Raw genomic sequence first — 21,816 nt, forward strand, 5'->3', positions numbered from 1 at the left:
CCATCACTACAACTGCCCTTTCAACCTTTGGGTCACCAGCAGCATGAGTGAAGTAAACACGCTGTTTTTGTTGGCCTGGAAACTTTCCTTCTGCTACTACTTCCTGTCCCCACTTAGGTGAGAAGCAGTAGCAGAGGGAAAGCTTCTGGACCACTGAAGACAGCGTGTTTACATCACTCACACTGCCAGTGGCCTAACAAGTGCAAGAGTAGCTGCATTACCAGATACCGTGGAGGGGAGGAACACAGGGGGATCTCAGGAGAGAGTGGTTATTAGAGAAATGCTGGATGTAGTGATGGAGAGGAAAAAAAGAAAGAGATGTCAGACCTCCAGGGGAGGGAAAGGGAAGGGGAGGCCAGAGATACCAGATCATGGTAGGGAAGAAGAGAGAGGTAGGTGAGAGGGGGAAGATAAAAATAAGGAGATGTGAAACTACAAAGGGGGAGAAGGGAAGGGAAAGAGGGAAAGAAATGACAGACTGTGGGAAGGAGAGGAGAAAGATGTCAGACCACCAGAGAGGGAGGAGATACTATACAGGGATGGAGAGGAAGAAGAGAGAAAGGGAGGGGTTAGTGCACAGGGATGGGAGGGGTGGGGAAGGGAAGAGAGATGCAAAATGCTGTTTAAGAAATAGGGAATAGGGGAGAAGAAAGAGGGAGGAGATAGTACACATGGAAGGAGGGGAGGGGAGGAGAAAGGCAGAGAGGGAGGAGATGGTGCATGTGGATAGATGGGAAGGAAAGATATGAAACAGTAGATATATTTGAGAAGGAAGCAGAAAAATTGAAGAATATTGAATATTAAAAGTTAATGTCAAAGATGGTTGTAGGGCAGAAAGTGAAGAAGGAGAGAAAAACAGCAAATGGATAAGAAGGTTCTGGAAAAACAGTTAAGAGCCCAGACAGAAGGAAGTTCAATCAGAAATTTGGAAAAGATGATTAGAAAAATAAAATTACTAGACAACAAATTTAGGAAAAATGATTTCACTTTCAATTTAGTGATTGAAATATGTCAGTTTTGAGAATATGCATCTACTGTCTATATTTTGCACTGTTCAGGAAAAAATGCATTTGTTTCTATTTCTCTGGTGTTGTATTAAATGCAGAGTCTAGCATCTTAGGGTTTCATTTAGGTATATTAAGACTTTTAGTTTATGGTACTGTATTTGCTTAGAGGGGCATAATAATAAAAAAAATATAAGTCCTCTTTTGGCCTAAGGCCTTAAACATTGAAAGTAGAAGCAGGGAAAATGTCCATTATCAAAAAAAATGTCCAAAAGGAGTTTTTTTAAAATAATGGCCTGCCTCTACGTTCAGCTGTTTAAACGCCCAGACCACTACTACGTCTACACTAACACCATATAATCAACCTAAAAAAAGCCTAACTTCCAAACGCCCAAAACAAGAGCTTTTAGGTAAAGGAGGAGCCAGTCCTTTGCCTAAAAGCTGGATTCTGTAACCGATGTCTGTCAAAAACAACACTGGTTACAGAATCCCCCCCTACAATGATCCGGGCAGGAGGGAGCCCAAGCCCTCCTGCCCCGCAGCACCCACAACCCCCCGACTTGATTGGGGCAAGAGGGAGCCCAAGACCTCTTGCCCCGTGGCACCCCCAAACCCCCGACATGATCAGGGCAGGAGAGAGCCCAAGCCCTCCTGCTCACGGCACCCCCAAATCCCTGACACAATCAGGGCAGGAGGGAGCCCAAGTCCTCCTGCCCTGCCGCAACCCCCTACCCCAACCCCCACTAAAATACAGGCAGGAGGGATCCCAGGCCCTCCTGCCCTCGACACAACCCCCTCACGACCGCCCCCCCCTGAACCCCCGATCAGCCTCCCACCCCCAATCCCCCTCCTTGTACCTGAAAATTGTTGGTCGGACGGACGGGTGCCAAGCCCGTCTGTCCGACAGGCTAGCCATCCCCGGAATGGCTGGCCTTAAGGCCTGATTGGCCCAGGTGGCTCAAATCCCGCCCAAAGGTGGAGCCTGAGGCGCCTGGGCCAACCGGAATAGGCCCAGTAGCCTTAGGTCCCTCCTGTAGGCAGGGCCTTAGGCACAAGGGCCCAACCCGGAGGGATGGATCGCTGCAGCAGAGATGGGTCATCTCTCCTGCCGCTTTAGCGATCCCAAGTGCCGCGTTTGGCGGCACTTGGTGGTATCTCTATTGTGGCAGGGGAGATGAGGCATTTCTCCTGCTTCAATGGTTGCGGTGGGGGGTGGATAGGTTGTCGGGCCGCTGAGCTGATCGCTCCAGCCGTCATCAGCTCAGTGGCCCCTTTTATGGCACTTATACCCATTTTGACTTGGTCTAAGTCAAAACGTACAAGTGCCGACTAGACAACCTGTCAAAAGTTTTGGTTATACCTGCTCTATGCCAAGGTGTAGGTCGGCCCACCTCCCGCCCACCGCCCGCCCTTTCCCCTCCTCTAAAAATGCCTCTTTTCGCTCTATGCATTAAGAGGCAGGGCAAAAGGCCTAAGCAGGTTTTAGATATGTCTAAAACCAGCTTTGATTATGGGTACTTGGACGATCAGGCTTTTTGATCATCCAAGTACCCATTTAGGCCACATTTTAGATGTTTTTTTAAAATTTTATTATGAGCCCCTTAGGGCCTGATTCTCTAAAAGTGTGTCCCGATTTTAGGCAGCTGTAGGCGTCCTACAGCTGTCTAATCAGCCAATCGGGATGCATGTTTTTTAAAAAAAATGCTCCCCAGGCAGGCCGCCTATATTGAAGGCGAGGTCTGCAAGACACCTAAGCCCTGATTCTGAATAGGACGCCCGGGAGAGGCGTCCTATTCAGAATCGGCCTAAACTAAACTCCGATTCTATAACCGGCGTCCATGTTACAGACGCGGGTTAGAGAAACGGGTTAGATTAGACACGGCCCGCTACACTTATCGCGGCAAGGGATCTCTCTGCTGCTATAAGTATAGTGGGCCGCGGCCCCCTGACCAGGAGGGTGCCCAACCCCTCTGCCCGAAGACGCACCCCCCCCACTACCGACCGCCCCCCCGACACTACCGACCGCCCCCCCCCGACATTACCGATCTCCCCCCCCGACAATATCTTTCGCTGGCAGGAGGGTATCCAATCCCTCCTGCCCGAAGACGCACCCCCCCGGCGCTAACAACCCCCAAACCTCCACTCCACCAAACCTGTTCTTAGATGGGTCTTGCACATCTTGAGCCGGCAGGCACGCCTCATCGAAATGAAGCGGGCCCGCCCCTTCCCGGCCCATCCCGCCGAAGCCTAAGGCCTGATTGGCCCAGGCTCTAGAAGCCTGGACCAATCAGGCCTTAGGCATAGCGGGTCCGCCCATCCCCACTAAGTCTAAGGTCTGATTGGCCAATCAGGCCTTAGATTAAGTCTAAGGTCTGTTTGGCCAATCAGGCCTTAGATTAAGTGGGGATGGGCGGACCCGCTATGCTTAAGGCCTGATTGGTCCAGGCTTCTAGAGCCTGGGCCAATCAGGCCTTAGGCTTCGGCGGGATGGGCCGGGAAGGGGCGGACCCGCTTCATTTCGACGAGGCGTGCCTGTCGGCTCAAGACGTGCAAGACCCATCTAAGAACAGTTTTGGTGGAGTGGAGGTTTGGGGGTTGTTAGCGCCGGGGGGGGGGGGTGCGTCTTCGGGCAGGAGGGATTGGGCACCCTCCTGGTCAGGGGGCCGCGGCCCGCTATACTTATAGCGGCAGAGAGATCCCTTGCCACGATAAGTATAGCGGCCGCGTCTACTTACAATGTAGGCCAGCATTTTGCTGGCCTACATTTTAAGCTTCTCCTCTACTAGGGAGATGCGTAGGGCCGCCTAGGTTCAGCCTAAGGCCCGCCTAAGGCCCTTAGACGAGCTTAGGCATTTTGCGGGTCTCCCTAGGCTCCCGGAGGCGCCTTCAGGCTTGCCTGGGGAGCATTTTTTTTTTTAAAAACGTGCATCCCGATTGGCTGATTAGACAGCTGTAGGACACCTACAGCTGCCTAAAATCGGGATGCACTTCGGAGAATCAGGGCCTTAGTGTTTATCTTTGTTGTGCATGTGTGACCAAGGCCAGGTACTTTGGTAGGAATGAATTTTGAGAAGCATTATTGGTGTCACAGCCTAAAGTAGTAACATATCTGTTGGCTCTCCTTCCCCTTTAGACCCAAAACAGCCCTGACTTATAAATTAGCGAAGACCACTGCTATAAGGAGATACTTCAATTTAGGACTCTATGAAATCTCATATTTTCTCGCTTTTCTTTATAGAATGCTAGTGTTAGCTACTTTACCTGTGTCTACTTTGAAGGTGCAGACATTTACACCAGTCTTAGAGCTCTTGTCTACATTGCAAAAGAACTTATGTAGATTATAAGATTTTATAATCTGTGCATATTAATGGGTGCACTGTCCAAGTTCTACCCATATGAATACCTTCCTGTAAAATACACCCCTCCATACCTTGATGCATACTTACAAAATACCAAGTATTGTAGCTAAAAATGGTCATTTATCATAAATGTTTCTTGCATACAGAGTTAATGACTTGAAAACTGACATTTATTCACTTACATAAGAACATAAGAATAGTCATATTGGGACAGACCGAAGGTCCATCAAGCCCAGTATCTTGTTTTCAACAGTGATCAACCCAAGTCCCAAGTACCTAGCTAGATCACAAGTAATAAAACAGATTTTATGCTGTTTATCCTAGGAATAAACAATAGATTTCCCCAAGCCATCTCAATAATGGCCTATGGACTTCTCTTTTAGGAAATTATTCAGAGCATTTTTATACCCTGCTAAGCTGATTTCACCAGCAACAAATTCCAGAGTTTAATTATATGTGTTAAGAAATATTTTCTCCAGTTTGTTTTAAATCTACTATTTAGTAGCTTCATTGTATACTCTCTAGTACTAGTATTTTTGGAAAGAATAAACAGGCGATTCACATCTACCATTTCCACTCCCCTTAGTATTTTATAGACCTCTATCAAATCACCCCTGAGTTGTCTGGTCTCCATGCTAAAGAGCCCTAGCTGCTTTAGCCTTTCCTCATAGTAAAGATGTCCTATCCCTTTTATCATTTTCATCATCCTTCTCTGTACCTTTTCTAATTCCGCTACATCTTTTAGGAGATATGGTAACCAGAATTGCACACAATATTTGAGGTGCAGCCGTACTATAGAGTGATACAAAGGCATTTTTATCTCTGTTTCCATTCCTTTCTTGATAATCCCTAACATTCTATTTGCTTTCTTTGCCACCGTCACTCAATGAGTTGAGGGTTTCAATGTATCCTCCACGATGACACCTAGATCCTTTTCCTAGGCAGTGACTCCCAACATAGAACCTTGCATCACGTAGCTATAGTTCAAGTTCCTCTTTCCCATATGCATCCCTTTGCACTTGCTAACATTAAACATCATCTGCCATTTTGATGCCCAGTCTCACAAGGTCCTCTTGCAATTTTTCACAATCCTCTTGTGATTTAACAACTTTGAATGCTAGATGTGACAGTCACAGAGACATGGCTCATAGATAGCTGTGACTGGGATATAGTTATACTGCCTTATAATCTGTTCAGTGAAAACAGGGGAGGAAGAGTGACATTACAGTATATGTTAAAGATAATATTAAAGTAATAGAATAGCAGGATTTATAGAATAAGAAAGAGGCATTGTGGGCAAATTTGGAAAGAAAGAATTAGCATTCAGACCTCTTTTACAAGTGGAAGAAGTAGAGATTAATTGAAGACAATCAAAATTATAGCTATGATGGGCAAAGAGTACTAATAGGTAATTTTAATATGCCAGATGTTGATTAGGCCGTCCTTTTAACTAGGTCATCTAGAAATAGGGAGATCCTGGAATCTCTATAGGGAGATTGTTTCAGCAGTTGGCAATGCAATCAACGTGAGATAAGGCCAAGTGCTTATGGATGGGAAGAGTATTTCTCATAGTATAGTGGATGATCATCTAGCTTCCAAAATAGTTAAGCTCTGGAACACATTACAAGAGGTTGTGATAAGAGTGGTTAATGTAGCTGGTTTTAAGAAAAGTTTGGATAATTTCCTGGAGGAAAAGTTCATAGTCTATTATTGAGACAGATATGGGGAAAGCCACTGCTTGCCCTGGATCGATAGCATGGAATGTTGCTACTATTTGGGTTTTTGCCACCGTGAGGATGGGCTACTGGGCTAGATGGACCACTGATCTGACCCAGTAAGGCTTTTCTTATGTTCTTATCAGTGTTAAGACAGGCATAAACAGAATTCACTTAAAGGCTCTTTTTATTTGTGTTTCCAAATTTTTTTTGATTCAGTTTCTAACAGGTACAACTCTACGAGTCAAGAACATTACATAACATTAACGGTCTTGTTACGGTAAATGACATAGATCTAGGACCACTATATAGGGAAACTTTTTGAATTGCATAAGTCTTTGTTTAAATGCTCAATCTCTACTGCTTTGTTAATTATACTCTACTAAAATGCTTCTTGCCTGCCTTATCCACACCATGATAGGTTCAAAGTGGATAAACATTGCAGATACATAAAAAAAGAAAAAGTCCTCAAGAGTCATCGTTTGCTTGCTTCATATAATTTCTGAAACAAATAACATTTCAGTACCTTCCTAAAACTAATATATGTAAGAGGACAAGGGACATTCAATTGCAGATGATTCCAAATTTTCACTGCTTAAAAGGGAAAAGATTTCTTATAAATGGACCTGTATCTTTGACATTTAGTAGTAGAAAAAGTCAAAATCAACCAGGCAGAATTTATGCCGGTAAAGGAAAATCCTAACGATAAAACCAAAAAAACAAACATCTCAGGAGCCTGGCCAAATAGATAATTATTTAATTATTTATTTAAAAATTTATATACCGCATAAAAACTATGCAGTCTGCAAAATTACATTCATACATATTTAAGAAATGCTAAACATGTTTCAACAAGACAAACACATAAAGACATTAACGGAATCATTATTAAAATCTTCTTATAAATTCATCCTACTAGATGGAAACACAAAATCCCATAAAATCATTTACAGGACAAGAATGCATTAACAGAGAATAGCATTAGCACAGGAAGGCACTGACAAATAATTGCATTTTCAACATTTCCATAAAGTTCAGTCTCCCATCACAGAATACCAGGTAGCGCATTCCAGAGCTTGGTGCCAGCTACAGACAGCATTGTTGCCCCAATCTTAACATGAGAGACTAACATCTTACCCTCCAAATAATACATCTTAAACTCAATTTGTACTACCACAGAAAGTCAATGAAGCTTCATTAACAGAGGCATAACACAATCTCCTTTGCAATTTAAGAGAAATTCTTAAATATAAGAAGTTAAAATAACCTAAAGAAGAAAGAATCACCATCTGTACCATCAACCTGAAATGGCCTTGAAGAAAATAAGAACGGACTGATTTCAACTGCTTATGTTTAAAGAAACTATTTTGCAATATGATGTTAATCTGAAGTTCTGTACATGGGCAGGAATCAAGAAGCAACCCTAGAACCCAAGAGGTCTCAAACCTTCAAAGATAGTCCATCTGTAAAGGACACTGTTTTCATATCTTGGTCAGTGTCACTAATCTTGGTTAAGGATAAACAAAAGAAGTTTGGTTTTGTCTATGTTTAATTAAAGATGAACAATTAGGGACAAATTATATAAATGGCATCCTAAATGAGACTGGTGGTAGGCCAAAAAACACCCCAAGGGAGACAGCTTACATTGTAGGCATTTTTGTAAGCGTAGGGAGGTATGCAGGGCTGCTTAAGCTCACCCAAGGCTAGGCGTGGGCATGTTTTTGCCCAGAGGCGAGCTTAAGCAGCCCTAGGCATCTCCCTAGGGCCTTGATAGGCACTTGAAATGTAGGCCAGAAAAATGCTCACCTACATTTTAAATAGACGTGGCTGCTGAACTGATCTCGGCAAGGAAATCTCCCTGCCGCAATCAGTTTAGCAGCCACAGCAGGAAACCCATCCCCATGCAAAGTTGGCCAGCAGGAGAGATGCCCAGTCCCTCCTGATAGAATCCCCAAAGCCTCCCCTCTGATCATCCAAGGCAGGAGGAGTGACCAATTCCTCTGGTAGGAGGGGTGCCCACTAGAGAATGACACGGTGGCTGTTACCCATGGCTAGCCATGGCTAGCTGTGGGTAACTCGCCAAAATGGTGGTGGGGGGATTACTCACTGTAGGCATGGAGAGAAGGCCATCCACCGCTCCGTGGAGCGGTAAATGGCCTTGTCCCCATAGTTAAGGGAGGGAGACACTAGATTGGAGATGGAAAAGAGGACAAAAATGTCTGAACCTGGGAGGGGTGTCCTTGTCACCTTTGCCTAAGACTATGCCTGATCTAGTACCTCAGTGGGCCAAAGCAACAGTAGACCCATGGGTAAAACAATCAAGGGTGGGCCTTTTTGACAGGGGCTTATTCATCAGGGGCCAAATTGAAGACAAGCCCTTTTGTTAGGGGGTATATAGTCAGGAATTTTTTTGGTCAGGGTTTTCTTTGTCAGGGCTATTTTGTGTTCAGGCTGATTTGTCAGGGCTATTTTATTGGGGATATTTTGACCTGATACCCTTATCTGTGTTCATAAATGAAGGGCCAGGACTAAAACAACAGAAGACAAGCCTAAATAGGAATGGAGGTGTGGAATACCCTGAATGATTTTAATGAGAAACTAGCTAAATGTAGACAAAGCAATGGAGCCAGATAGTTTACATCAACGGATGCTGAAGGAACTTAAGAAAGGTGGGTTATCTCTGATGTTACGGTGGGTGATCATTTGACACAGAAGGAGAGGACTTATTCAAGGTTGAAAGTTCTAAACTTTAAAAGAACTACATTTGTCATGATGGGGAAATGCCTCTAAGAAGAGTTACATGGATGGGAACAGCTGAATGAAGTAGAACAGCAATGGGCGAAACTGAAAGGAGCTATTTTAAAAGTGATGAACCTTTATGTTAGAAAAGTACATAAAGGTAAAAGGAAAAGAAGGCCACTTTGGTTCTCAAATGTAGTAGCAGAAAAGGTAAAGGAAAACAGTTTAGCCTTCAGAAATTACAAAACATTGGTGAAAGAGAAGATAGGCAAAAAAAATGTGGAAAAGCTTTGAAAAGTAGGATAAACTGTCATATAAGCAAAGATGCAAATAGAAGAAAAGATAGCCAACATGGTAAAACTGAGAGACATTTTTTTAGGTATATAAGTGATTGGGGGAAGTGCTAAAATGGCATTGTGAGGCTGAAGTGTGAAGGAGACAAAAATGCAGAAACTAATAAGATTAAGATTGAACTACTTAACAATAATTTCTGTTCTGTGTTCACAGATGAAAGGCCATGGACTGGACCACAAATGCAAATTGAAGTGGATGTGTGGCAGATCAGGATAGATTTTTAGAAGACTGTGTTTGTGAGGAGCTAGCAAAATTAAAAATAGAAAAAGCAATGGAGCCTGATGGGATACCTCTGAGGGTACTCAAGGAACTCAAAGAGGTCTGGCAGTTCTGTTATCTGATCTTTTCAATGCTTCTTTAGAGTCTGGAATGGTCCTGGAGCTCTGGAGAAGGACAGATGTGGTCCCTCTGCACAAGAATGGTAGTAAGGAGGAGGTTGGGAATTACAGGCTGGTTATTCTGACCTCGGTAGTGAGTAAACTAATGGACATGCTTCTTAAGTGGGTGATAGTGAGATTTCTAAAATCAAATATACTGCAGGACCTGAGACAGCATGGATTTAAGAGGTAGGGCCTTTCAGACAAATCTGATCAATTTATTTGGATGACCAAACAGCTGTATATGGGAGGGGTGCTAGATGTGATGTACATGGATTTTAGCAAAGCCTTTGACATGGTTCCACATACTGTAGGCAGTTGATAAATAAACTGAGTGCCCTCAGTATGGGCTCTAAAGTGACAGGCAGGATTAAAAATTGGTTAAGTGGAAGGCAACAGAGGGTAGCAGTAAAGCACAGTTACTTACCATAACAGGTGTTATCCAGGGACAGCAGGCATATATTCTCACATGTGGGTGACGTCATCTACGGAGCCCCGATGCGGACAGCTTTTCAAGCAAACTTGATTGAAGATTTAAGTTTGCTCTGCTGCGCCACGCATGCGTGCCTTCCTGCTCCACTAGAGGGCGCATCCCCTCCTCGTGGTCTCCAGTTCACATAACCAGCAAAGAAGCCAACCTCGGGGAGGCGGGCGGGTTGTGAGAATATATGCCTGCTATCCCTGGATAACACCTGTTACGGTAAGTAACTGTGCTTTATCCCAGGACAAGCAGGCATGATATTCTCACATGTGGGTGACCTCCAAGCTAACTGAAAAGGGATGGAGGGAAGTTGGCAATTTAAGAGAACAGATTACGCAATACTGATTGGCCAAAACGGCCATCGCTCCTGAACAATGTATCCAGACAGTAGTGAGAGGTGAAAATATGAACCGAAGACCACGTGGCAGCCTTGCAGATTTCCTCAATAGGCGTGGACCGGAGGAAAGCTACAGAAGCTGCCATTGCTCGGACCCTATGTCCCGTTATTCGACCATGCAGCGCGAGACCAGCCTGAGCGTAGCAAAAAGAAATACAAGCAGCCAACCAGTTGGACAAGGTGCGCTTGGAAACTGGGCGACCCAATCGATTAGGGTCGAAGGACAAAAACAATTGTGGAACTGTCCGATGAGACTGAGTGCGTTGAAGGTAAAAGGCCAACGCTCTCTTACAGTCAAGAGTGTGGAGCGCCACCTCTCCGGGATGAGAGTGGGGCTTGGGAAAAAATACGGGCAAAACAATGGACTGATTGAGATGGAAATCAGACACCACTTTGGGCAAGAACTTAGGATGAGTGCGGAGAACCACCTTGTCATGATGGAATACAGTGAAAGGCGGGTCCGCCACCAGAGCCTCCAGCTCACTAACCCGCCGAGCGGAAGTGAGGGCAAGCAAGAAAATCACCTTCCAAGTGAGAAACTTAAGATGGCATTTGTCCAGAGGCTCAAACGGAGGTTTAATGAGTCGAGCCAGAACCACATTAAGATCCCAAACCACCAGGGGAGGTTTGAGAGGAGGATGAACATTCAAAAGACCCTTCATGAAACGAGAAACCAAGGGATGGAGTGAAAGAGCCTTCCCCTCCAGGGGCTGATGAAAGGCAGAAATCGCACTAAGATGGAATTGGTCTTCAGGCCAGAGTGAGATAAATGAAGCAAATACTCCAGAACCAAAGACACAGGGACCGACACCGGATCTTGGCGGTGAGAGGAACACCAGGACGAGAATCTAGTCCACTTCTGGGAATAGCAGATTCTAGTCGAGACCTTCTGAGAAGCCTCCAATATCTCCCTGACTGAGTGAGAAACAGGGAGAGAAGTCAGGGGGAGAGGAACCAAGCAGTCAGATGAAGAGACTGAAGATTGGGATGTAACAGCGAACCCTGACTCTGAGATAGCAGAGAGGGAAACACAGGCAGAAGCAGAGGATCCCTGACACTGAGTTGAAGCAGGAGGGAAAACCAAGGCTGGCGCGGCCACCGAGGGGCAATCAGGATCAGAGTGGCCCTCACCGATTTGAGATGGACCAGTGTCCACAGAATCAGAGGAAAAGGCGGAAACGCGTACAGAAACTTTCCCTCCCAATCTAGGAGGAACACGTCGGCCTCGAGACGGTCCGGGGAGTACATCCAGGAACAGAAGAGAGGCAGTTTGTGATTGAGTGGGGAAGCAAACAGATCTATCTGAGGAGTCCCCCACCTGTCGAACACCTGTCGCAAGACCTGGGAATGCAGGGACTACTCGTGCGGCTGGAGGAGGCGGCTGAGTCTGTCCGCCAGACAGTTCCGCTCCCCTTGTATGTACACCGCTCGAAGGAAGATGTTGTTGGAAACCGCCCACTTCCAGAGACGCAGAGCTTCCTGACAGAGGGACCAGGACCCCGTCCCACCTTGCTTATTTACGTAGTACATTGCCACCTGGTTGTCGGTACGGACAAGAACCACCTGGTAATGAAGCAGATGTTGAAAGGCCACTGCGGCGAGATAGATGGCCCGAAGTTCCAGCACGTTGATGTGACAGCGACGATCCTCTGCTGACCACATCCCCTGAGTGCATAGACCATCCAGATGGGCCCCCCAAGCGTACTCCGACGAGTCCGTGGTGAGGACCTTGCGGTGTGGATGGGCGAGAAAGAGCAAACCCTTGGAAAGATTCGAAGAGTCAGCCCACCAGCGGAGCGATCGTTGTAAGGAAGGAGTCACTGTCACGGGACGGCTGATCGGATCCTGACGCCATTGAGAGACCAGCGTCCATTGAGGAATCCGCAGATGGAGATGTGCGAAGGGTATGACATGGACGGTAGAGGCCATGTGGACCAGAAGCGTCATCATGTGCCTTGCTGAGACCGAGGTCAGCAGCGAAATCCATCAACTCAGACTTACCAACGCCTCCAGACGCGGAGGGGGAAGGAAGGAACGGAGGCGAACCGTGTCCAGCACGGTCCCAATGAACTGTAGGGACTGAGAGGGGCACAGCTGGGATTTTGGAAAGTTTACCTCGAACCCCAGATCCTGAAGGAAAATAATAGTCTGTCGGGTCGCTGAGATAACCCCCTCCCTGGACGGAGCTTTGATCAACCAGTCGTCCAGGTAGGGGAATACCTGAAGACCCTGGGAGCGCAAGGCAGCTGCGACCACCACGAGACACTTCGTGAAGACCCGGGGAGACGAGGCCAGGCCAAAGGGGAGGACTCGGTACTGTAAATGAAGGTCTCCCACCTGAAAATGCAGGAACTTGCGATAAGCGGGCTGTACTGGAACATGTGTGTAGGCCTCCTTCAGATCGAGGGAGCAGAGCCAATCGCCCTCGTTGAGCAAAGGGTAAAGTATCGGAAGGGAAAGCATCCGAAACTTTTCCCGCACTAGAAATTTGTTCAATCGTCTCAAGTCCAGAATCGGGCGCAGGTCTCCCGTCTTCTTCGGTACCAGGAAGTAACGGGAGTAAAACCCTTGCCCCCGTTGGCCGGGGGGGACCACCTCCACTGCCCGCAGGTGAAGCAGGTCTCGAGCTTCTGAGAGAAGAAGGGGAAACTGAGCCCGATTGGGAGGGCACACACTTGGAGGGCTGTCTGGAGGAATCTCTCGAAAGTTGAGAGAGTATCCTGATGAGATCACGCCAAGGACCCATGCGTCCGACGTGATTTGCTTCCAACGAGGGTAAAAGGCTCTGAGGTGACCCCCGATGGGAAGGAGGCCTGGGACTGTGGCGGAGGGGGCCAGCCCCCATCCGCGCATCCCGTCAAAAGGACGGGGATGGTTTAGCAGCCACAGGCGGCTGGGACTTGGGCAGAGCCCGAGGATGAGCATACTGACGCCGGGGCGGAGGCCGCCAGAAAGCAGGAGTAGATTTTTGTGGGTAGCGGCGCGGAAGGGCCTGGAATGGTCTGGAGGCGGGCAGTTTAGGCTTAGGCCAGACAAGAGACGCAAACGAGCGCTCGTGCTCAGAGAGGCGTTTCGTAGCCGCTTCGATGGTATCATCAAAAAGTTCCTTGCCCACACAGGGGAGGTTCGCCAACCAATCCTGTAAATTGGGGTCCATGTCGACCAGGCGTAACCAAGCTAGGCGACGCATGGCCACAGCAAAGGCCGCCACCCTGGAGGAAAGTTCGAAGCCATCATAGGCCGCATGGAATAAATGGAGGCGTAGGTTGGAGAAATCCTCCAGGAGAAGGCCAAACGCTCCTTGACGGGAGGCCGGTAAGTCTGCCACAAAGGCTCCCAAAAGTCCAATCAGGTGTTTCAGGTAGGACGTAAAAGTGAAGGTGTAATTTTGCACCCTAGAGGCCATCATAGAGTTCTGGTACAGTCTCCTGCCGAACTTGTCAAGGGTCCGACCCTCCCGACCTGGGGGGACCGCAGCTGAGACTCGGGAGGGGTGAGCCTTTTTCAAGGAAGATTCCACCAACAGCGATTGGTGAGAGAGCTGTGGGTGCTCAAACCCCGGGCAGGGTACTGTACGGTATTTAGACTCCATTTTGGAGGGGACAGCCGTCACCATATAGGGAGTCTCCAGATTTCTGATAAAAGCCTGCCGGTGTACCGGGTTCAGCGGTAGGCGAAGGGACTCTCTAGGTGGAGACGGCATATCCAGCTCCGCCAGGTACTCCTTAGAATACCTCGAGTCGGACTGAAGGTCTAAGTCCAGAGCGTGACCCATGTCCTGGACAAAACGAGTGAAGGAGGGGCGGGACGCTCCCAGAGCCACGTGAGGGGACGGCGAACGAGACCTCCGTCGGGCAGAAAAGGACGGGGAGGCTTCCCTCGAATAGCGAGGTTCACACTCCGACCCGCGCTCCGAGACCGGGGAGACACTGTGAAAGTGTTCCGGGGTCGAGGACCTGCGTCGCCTCGAGGAGCCCCTTGGGGACGATGCAGGGATACGAGGCACCGACTGATGTCGAGTCGGAGACCTGGACCCAGAATCCCTCGGCGAAAGCCTTGAACCCCAGACCGGAGTCCCGGACCGAGGGGGAGTCAGAAGAATCCGAGGGTTGGAGAGTGATAACTCCGCTACCCTCAGCGGTCCCGCACGAGATGTTGGGAAGCGGCCTCGGAGAGTAGGAGAACTCTGGGCCTTCTTAGAGGTCCGGCGGTTCGAGGGTTCAATTTGTTTAGACTGACGCTTCGCCCCGCGGCGGTCTGTGGGGGGAGAGCGTCTCGAGCGCCTTGGCGAGGAATCCGAGGAGGATGAAATGCTGCGAGACTGACGCACCTTGCCCCGAGGGGGCTCGACGCGAGGTTCAGGCTGGTCCGGCACACACGAGGTCGAGGTCGGGGCCGGTTGCAGGTGGGCCAGCGCAGCGGACAGCTCTGACGAGATCATCGCCCGGAGCATGTCCTGAAAAACGGGCACGGACAGCATCGAGGGCATGTCCAAAGCTGTGGTGCACTCTACCGAGGGCGACCTCGATTTTGAGTATTCCCGGGTGGTGGAGGCACGTCCAGAGGACTTGGAGGACTTCGCCAGGGCCGACGGCATGGAACTTCCACCATGCGCCGCCGGCGTTCTCGAGGCCGGCTTCTTCGCCGGTGCGGAACCTGAGGGAGGAAGAGGGGACTTACCCAGAGCCGAGGACTTCTGTGTACCCGAGGACTTCGGGGTCGAGTCCCGAGGCGGTGCCGAGGTTCCCAGGGCCGAGGTCAAGGCCGGGGCCGAGGCCAAGGCCGACCTCGAGGCCGGGGTAGAGGGCTGGTCGGCGGTGAAAAGATCCGCCATGCGGGCTTTCCTTCGATGGAGGGCCCGGTTCTGGAAAGTAGCGCACTGGGGGCAGGAATCGGTTGGATGGTCGGCCCCCAGGCAGAGAATGCACCGGCGATGCGGGTCTGTGATGGAGAGAAGCCGCTCGCACCGGGTGCACTTCTTAAAACCGGTCAAAGGCCGGGACATAAAAAAAGAAACCGTCCGCGGCCCACGAGGCCACGCGGCCGCGCCAACCCGGAAGCCTCTGGGTTGTCCAAAACGAAGATGACCGCGACGAGCAGGAAAAATTAAAAACAAAACGCGCACAGCGACTTTAATGATAAAAATAAGAAAAATTGCGGTGCTAGTTGGGGCAGAGCCTAAAAATACACGACTTCTAGGCTCCGCGGAAAAAAACGAACTGGAGACCACGAGGAGGGGATGCGCCCTCTAGTGGAGCAGGAAGGCACGCATGCGTGGAGCAGCAGAGCAAACTTAAATCTTAAATCAAGTTTGCTTGAAAAGCTGTCTGCATCGGGGCTCCGTAGATGACGTTACCCCATGTGAGAATATCATGCCTGCTTGTTCTGGGATAAATGGAGTTTGGTTTGAGAAAAAGGATTTTGTTAGAGGAGTGCCGCAGGGATCTGTTTTTGGTCTGACAGAGACTACTGTTTTGGGTTTTAAGTTGGATGCACACCTCCGTGCAAATCATATCGAGGGATACGGGAAATCCGAGTCTCCAAAAGGGAGCACCTAACTGGGCCTCCGCGTGTGCGGGTCGCCGAACTAGATGGACCAAGGTCTGATCCGGTGAAGGCATTTCTTATGTTCTTATAACATCTTTGTGAGTGATATTGTGGAAGGACTGTCTGGTAAAGTTTGTCTTTTTGCAGATGATACCAAATTCTGTAATAGGGTACACATCCCAGAGAGTGTGGATAACATGAGGTGGGATCTAGTGAAGCTTAAAGATTAGTCCAGTAATTGGCAACTAAAAAATGCAGAGTCATGTACTTAGGCTGCAAAAATCCAAGAGAACAGTATACTATAGGGGGTGAACTATATCTGTGCTTGACAGAAGAACAAGATTTGATGATCTTAAGGTGGTAAAACATGTAGAAAAGGTGACAGTGAAAGCCAGTAGGCTGCTTGGGTGCATAAAGAGAGGAATGGCCAGTAGGAAAAAGGAGGTGATGGTGCCAATGTATAAGTCTCTGGTGAAGCCCCATTTGGAATACTGTGCACAATTCTGCAGACCGCACCTTCAAAATTATATAAATAATATGCAGTCAGTCCAGAGAGCTGGTCTTTGTCATAAAGTCTATGGGGACAGACTTACAGTAGATACCACAGTATTTATACTCTGGAAGAAAGGCAGGAGAGAGGGGATATGATAGAGATGTTTAAATATATCCATGGCATTAATGTACAGGCGGTGAATCTTTTTCAAATAAAGGAAAACTCTGGAATGAGAGGGCATGGAATGAAGTTAAGAGGTGATAGGATTAGGAGTAATCTAAGGAAGTTCTTTTTTATAGAAAGGATGGTAGTTGCATGGAATAGTTTCCCGGTAGAGGTGGAGGAGACAAAGACTGTCTGAATTCAAGAAAGCATGGGACAGGAACATGGGATCTCTCAGGAGAGGAGGAGATAGTGAATGCTGTGGATGTTTTTTATCTGCCATCATGTTTCTATGTCTAGTGGCTCCACTGACTGACCTTTTCAATGATACTCTTGTGTTAAGAATAGTCCAGGAGTACTGGACAAAAATGGATGTTGTGCATCCCCATAAAAGAAGAAATAAGGAGGATGTTGTGAATTATAGGCAGGTAAGTCTGACCTCTATGATAAGTAAATTAATGGAAATGCTTCTAAAACAGAGGACGTTTGGGGTTTCTGGAATCTAATGGCAGCATGGTTTTACTAGAGGCAGGTTTTGTCAAACTAATCTGATTAATTTTTGATTGGGTTTCTAGAGAGCTGGAAATAGGGAGAGCAATAGATATGGTGTAGATTTTATTAAAGTCTTTGACACAGATCCGCATAAGAACATAAACTAGCCATACTGGGTCAGACCAGTGGTTCATCTAGCCTAATATCCTGTTTCTACAGTAGCCAATCCAGGTCAAAAGTGCCTGGCAGAAACCCAAATAGGAGTAACATTCTATGCTACTGATCCCAAGGCAATCTAAAAAAGAGGAAGTTTTACAAATAGGTGATTTTTACATGCCAGATGTTGATTGGGGTAACTATATTGTGGGGGCCTCTAGAAGTAGGGAGATCTTGGATTCTCTACAAGGAGAATTGTTCCAACAGTTGGTAATGGAACTCACGTGGGATGGGGTCATACAGGACTTAGTGCTTATAAACGAGGAAAGTGTTTCTGATGTTACAGTGGGTGATCATCTGTAATCCAGTGATCACTACATGGTATGGTTTAATATTAAGATAGGTATAGAGAGGACTCATTCAAAAGTAAAAGTTCTAGACTTTAAAAATACTAATATTGTTCAGATAAGAGATTACATCAAGGAATTATTGTCTGGATGGGAACATCTGGAAAGAGTAGAAATGCAGTGGGCAAAACGAAAGAGTTATTGTAAGGTTGACAAACCTTTTTGTGAGGCAAGTAAGTAAAAGCAAGAGAAAAAGAAGGCCGCTTTGGTTCTCAAAAGTAGTAGCTGAGAAGATAAAGAACACGTGGTTAATTTTCATAAACTAAGATTGCAGAAAGATAGGCAAAAATATCTACAAAAGTTAAGAGAGGCTGGTTGAGTAGTCAGGAAAGCAAAGATAGAAATGGAAGAAAAAATAGCTGACACGGTATAACGGGGAGACAAGACATTTTTTTAATATATCAGTGATAGGAAGACATGCAAAAGTGGCATTGTAAGACTCAAAGGTGAAGGGGAGAAATATATAGAAGCTGATAAAGAAAAGGCTGAATGGCTTAACAAATATTTCTGCTCTGTGTTCACAGCTAAAGTGCTGTGAGCGGGAACACAGAAGAGAGTGGCGCCATGGTTAAAGCTACAGCCTCTGCACACTGAGGTTGTGGGTTCAAACCCATGCTGATCCTTGTGACCCTGGGCAAGTCACTTAATCCTCCCATTGCCCCAGGTACATTAGATGGATTGTGAGCCACCAGGACAGATAGGGAAAAATGCTTGAGTACCTGAATAAATTCATGTAAACCATTCTGAGCTCCCCTGGGAGAACAGTATAGAAAATTGAATGAATAGGGATGGAGTAGTGGTAGACCTTGATTGATTTTCAGACGGTTTGGTTCATGAGGATCTAGCTAAATTAAAGGTAAGACAAAGCAAGAGGGTCAGATGGTGTATATCTGAGGGTACTGAAGGAACTTAGGGAAGTTTGGGTGGCTCCACTGAATGACCTTTTCAATACTTCTCTAGAGTCAGGAGTGGTGCTAGAGAGGCTGAAGAATGGCGGATGTGGTCCTTCTACACAAAAGTGGAAGTAAGGAAGAAGTAGTGAATTACAGGCTGGTAAGTCTGACTTCTATGGTATTAATAGAAACACTTTTAAAACAGAAAATGGAATTACAGGACCGGAGACAACATGAATGTACTAGAGATAAGTCTTGTCAGACAAATCTGATCAATTTCTTTGACTGGGTGACCAGAGAATTGGATAGAGGAAGTGTGTTAGATGTTGTGTGTTTAGATTTTAGCAAATCCTTTTACAGTATTCCACCCAGATGTCTAATAGATGGGCTGGAGTGAGCTTTGACAGAAACTTCAGTAGTTGGAACCTAAGTACAGTACCGGGCAGAGCTTTGGATTTTTGCCCAAAAATTGCTAAGAAGAAGAAAAAAAAATAAATTGAATCAGGTTGGGCAGACTGGATGGATCGTTTGGGTCTTTATCTGCCATTATCTACTATGTTACCATGTAATAAATAAACTGAGTGCCCTTGGGATGGGCCCCAAAGTGATGGACTGGGTCAATAACTGGTTGAGTGGAAGACAACAATGGAGATTGCTCTTGAGGAAAGGAATTTTACCAGTGATGTGCCTCAAGGTTCTGTTTTTGGGCCTGTTCTTTTTAACATTTTTATAAGTGATATTGCTGAAGGGCTGTCAGGTAAGATTTGCCTCTGTGTGGATGATACCAAAATCTGCAATAGAGTAGACACCCTGGATGATATGAATAACATGAAGAAAGTCCTAGCAAAGCTTGAAGAATGGCCTGAAATTTGGCAGCTAAAATTTAATGCTAAGAAATGCAAGGTTATGCATTTGGGCAGCAAAAACATGAAGGAACAGTAGTTTAACAGGTGAAGAACTTTTGTGCACAACAGAATAACGGGACTTGGGTGTGATTTATGTGATAATCTTAAGGTGGCCAAACAGGTTGAAAAGGTGACGGTGAAGCTAGAAGGATTCTAGGGTACATAGGAAGAGGTGAGAAAAGGAGGTATTGATGCCCCTGTATAAGACTCTGGTGAGACCTCATTTAGGATATTGTGTACAATTCTGGAGATGGCACCTTCAAAAAGATATAAAAAGGATGGAGTCGGTCCAGAGGAAGGCTACTAAAATGGTGAGTGGTCTTCATAAGGTGTATGGGGACAGATTAATGATCTCAATATGTATGGAGGAAAGGCAGGAGAGGGGAGATATGGTACAAACATTTAAATATCTAATTGGCATAAATGCACATGATTTGAGTATCTTTCATTTGAAAGGAAGCTCTGGAATAAGAGGGCTTAGGATGACGTTAAGAGGTGATAGGCTCAGGAGTAATCTAAGGAAATACTTTTTTAAAGAAAGGGTGGTAGATGTCTGGAATAGTATCCCAGAATAGGTGGTGGAGACAGAGACTGTGACTGAATTCAAGAAAGTGTGGGATAGGCATGTGAGATCTCTTAGAGAGAGGAAAAGATAATTGTTAATGCGGATGGGCAGACTAGATGGGCCATTTGGCCTTTATCTGCCATCATGTTTCTATGTTCTATGATATGGGCTTTAAAGTGATTGGGTTAGGAACAGGTTTGATGGAAAGCAACAAAGGCTAAGGATAAATGGAGCTCAATCTGAGGAAAGGAACTTTATCAGTGGTGTGCCTCAGGGATCAGTTTTTGTAGGCGATATTGCGGAATGGCTGTCTTGTAAGATTTGCCTCTTTGTGGATGAGGCCAAAATCTGAAATAGGGTAGACACCCCTGATAGTGTGGTAAGATAAGGAAGGAGTTATTAAAGTCTGATGAATGCTCCCGAATTTAATGTAGTTTAAGATTTAATACTAACCCCCCTCCCCCCCAAAAAAAAAAAATCATGTATTTGGACTACAAAAACCTGAGGGAGCAGTAGAATACTAAATAGTGTATGACAGAAAGGTGAAACAGAAACACACATATACACATACACACACATGTAGGTTGGAGGAGAAAACAGATAATGAAAAAATTGAATAGTGCAGGTGTTAGTCTTGAACTATATTTTTGAGAAACAGAATTAGTGAAAATCCAATGCTGATATTATAAAACACTTTCACATTGACAGTGCAATGTAAAGCCAGTGAAAAAAACAGCAAGAGCACAAGCCAAAAGTATGAAACTCAAGGGAGGAAAAAGCCTCAGAAACAAACCCTCCCACCCCACGATCGTGAAGATAAGTTAATCTCTTTTTCTACGTTAAACATTGCACCGCACAGAGCCTATAGTCATTCCAGGGGAGGTTTTTTATGCCAATGAGGATTTTGCCCGACCTCCTTAAGTCACCATTGTGGGGTGGGAGGGTTTGTGTCTGAGGCTTTTTTTCCTCCCTAGAGTTTGATACTTTTGGCTTGTGCTCTTGCTGTTTTTCTCACTGGCTTTACCTTGCACTGTCCATGTGAAAGTGTATATTATTTTGAGAACAAGTGACAACATGTATTTATATGAGTAAATGTGATGATGTGACAGAATCAGATGACTAGTAAAGGATTTCAAAGGAAATATAAATGACTGAGAAAAAGAAATAAAAAGGTGTGAACCTGAAGTAAGGGGAGAATATAAAATGAAACAGAAGGCACAAATGAAAATGCAAACATAAAAAGGCAAAATTTTGGTAAAATAAGCAGAAATAAAAAGAAAAATACTGTGAAAGCAAGGCATAATAGGTTGTTAAATCCATTTATTAATCTCACATCATTCAAGGTATTTTACATGCATAAAACCCTTGTACTAAATTCATGATAATTAAGGGGCTCTTTTACTAAAGGCAACTTTTGCTGCAGCCAGAAATAGGTTGATTTTCCTAATTAATGACCATGTGCTAATTTTACCATGTGAGCCCCTACTGCCACCAATTTTGTTGACAGTAAAGACCAGATTCTATAATTCGGTAAGCACCTGGGAAAACAACACTTCCCACGTGTCAATCAAAGATAGGTGCTGTTTGTAGAATTGTACCTAGTGGCACCTAAATTAAATTCAGAGCCAGTAGGCATGAACACCTCTTTCCTCAGCTTGAAGCCACTGTATCTTCCCCACCAGGCTGAAACACTCCACACAAGCTCTGCACAGCACACTCACAATTTCCTTATCAGATGGGGGTCTCCACACATTCTCATTCTCTGTCCTC

General features: G+C 46.1%; 1 protein-coding gene across 1 annotated transcript in view; it reads right to left on the bottom strand.

The window, feature by feature from the left end:
* The window catches only part of MYT1L (myelin transcription factor 1 like), a 612,659-nt gene that overhangs the window by 411,173 nt on the left and 179,670 nt on the right, over positions 1–21,816 (bottom strand). The gene's annotated exons all lie outside the window — the stretch shown is intronic.

This window comes from Geotrypetes seraphini, chromosome 3, assembly GCF_902459505.1.
Source record: "Geotrypetes seraphini chromosome 3, aGeoSer1.1, whole genome shotgun sequence".
Taxonomy (NCBI): Eukaryota; Metazoa; Chordata; class Amphibia; order Gymnophiona; family Dermophiidae; genus Geotrypetes; species Geotrypetes seraphini.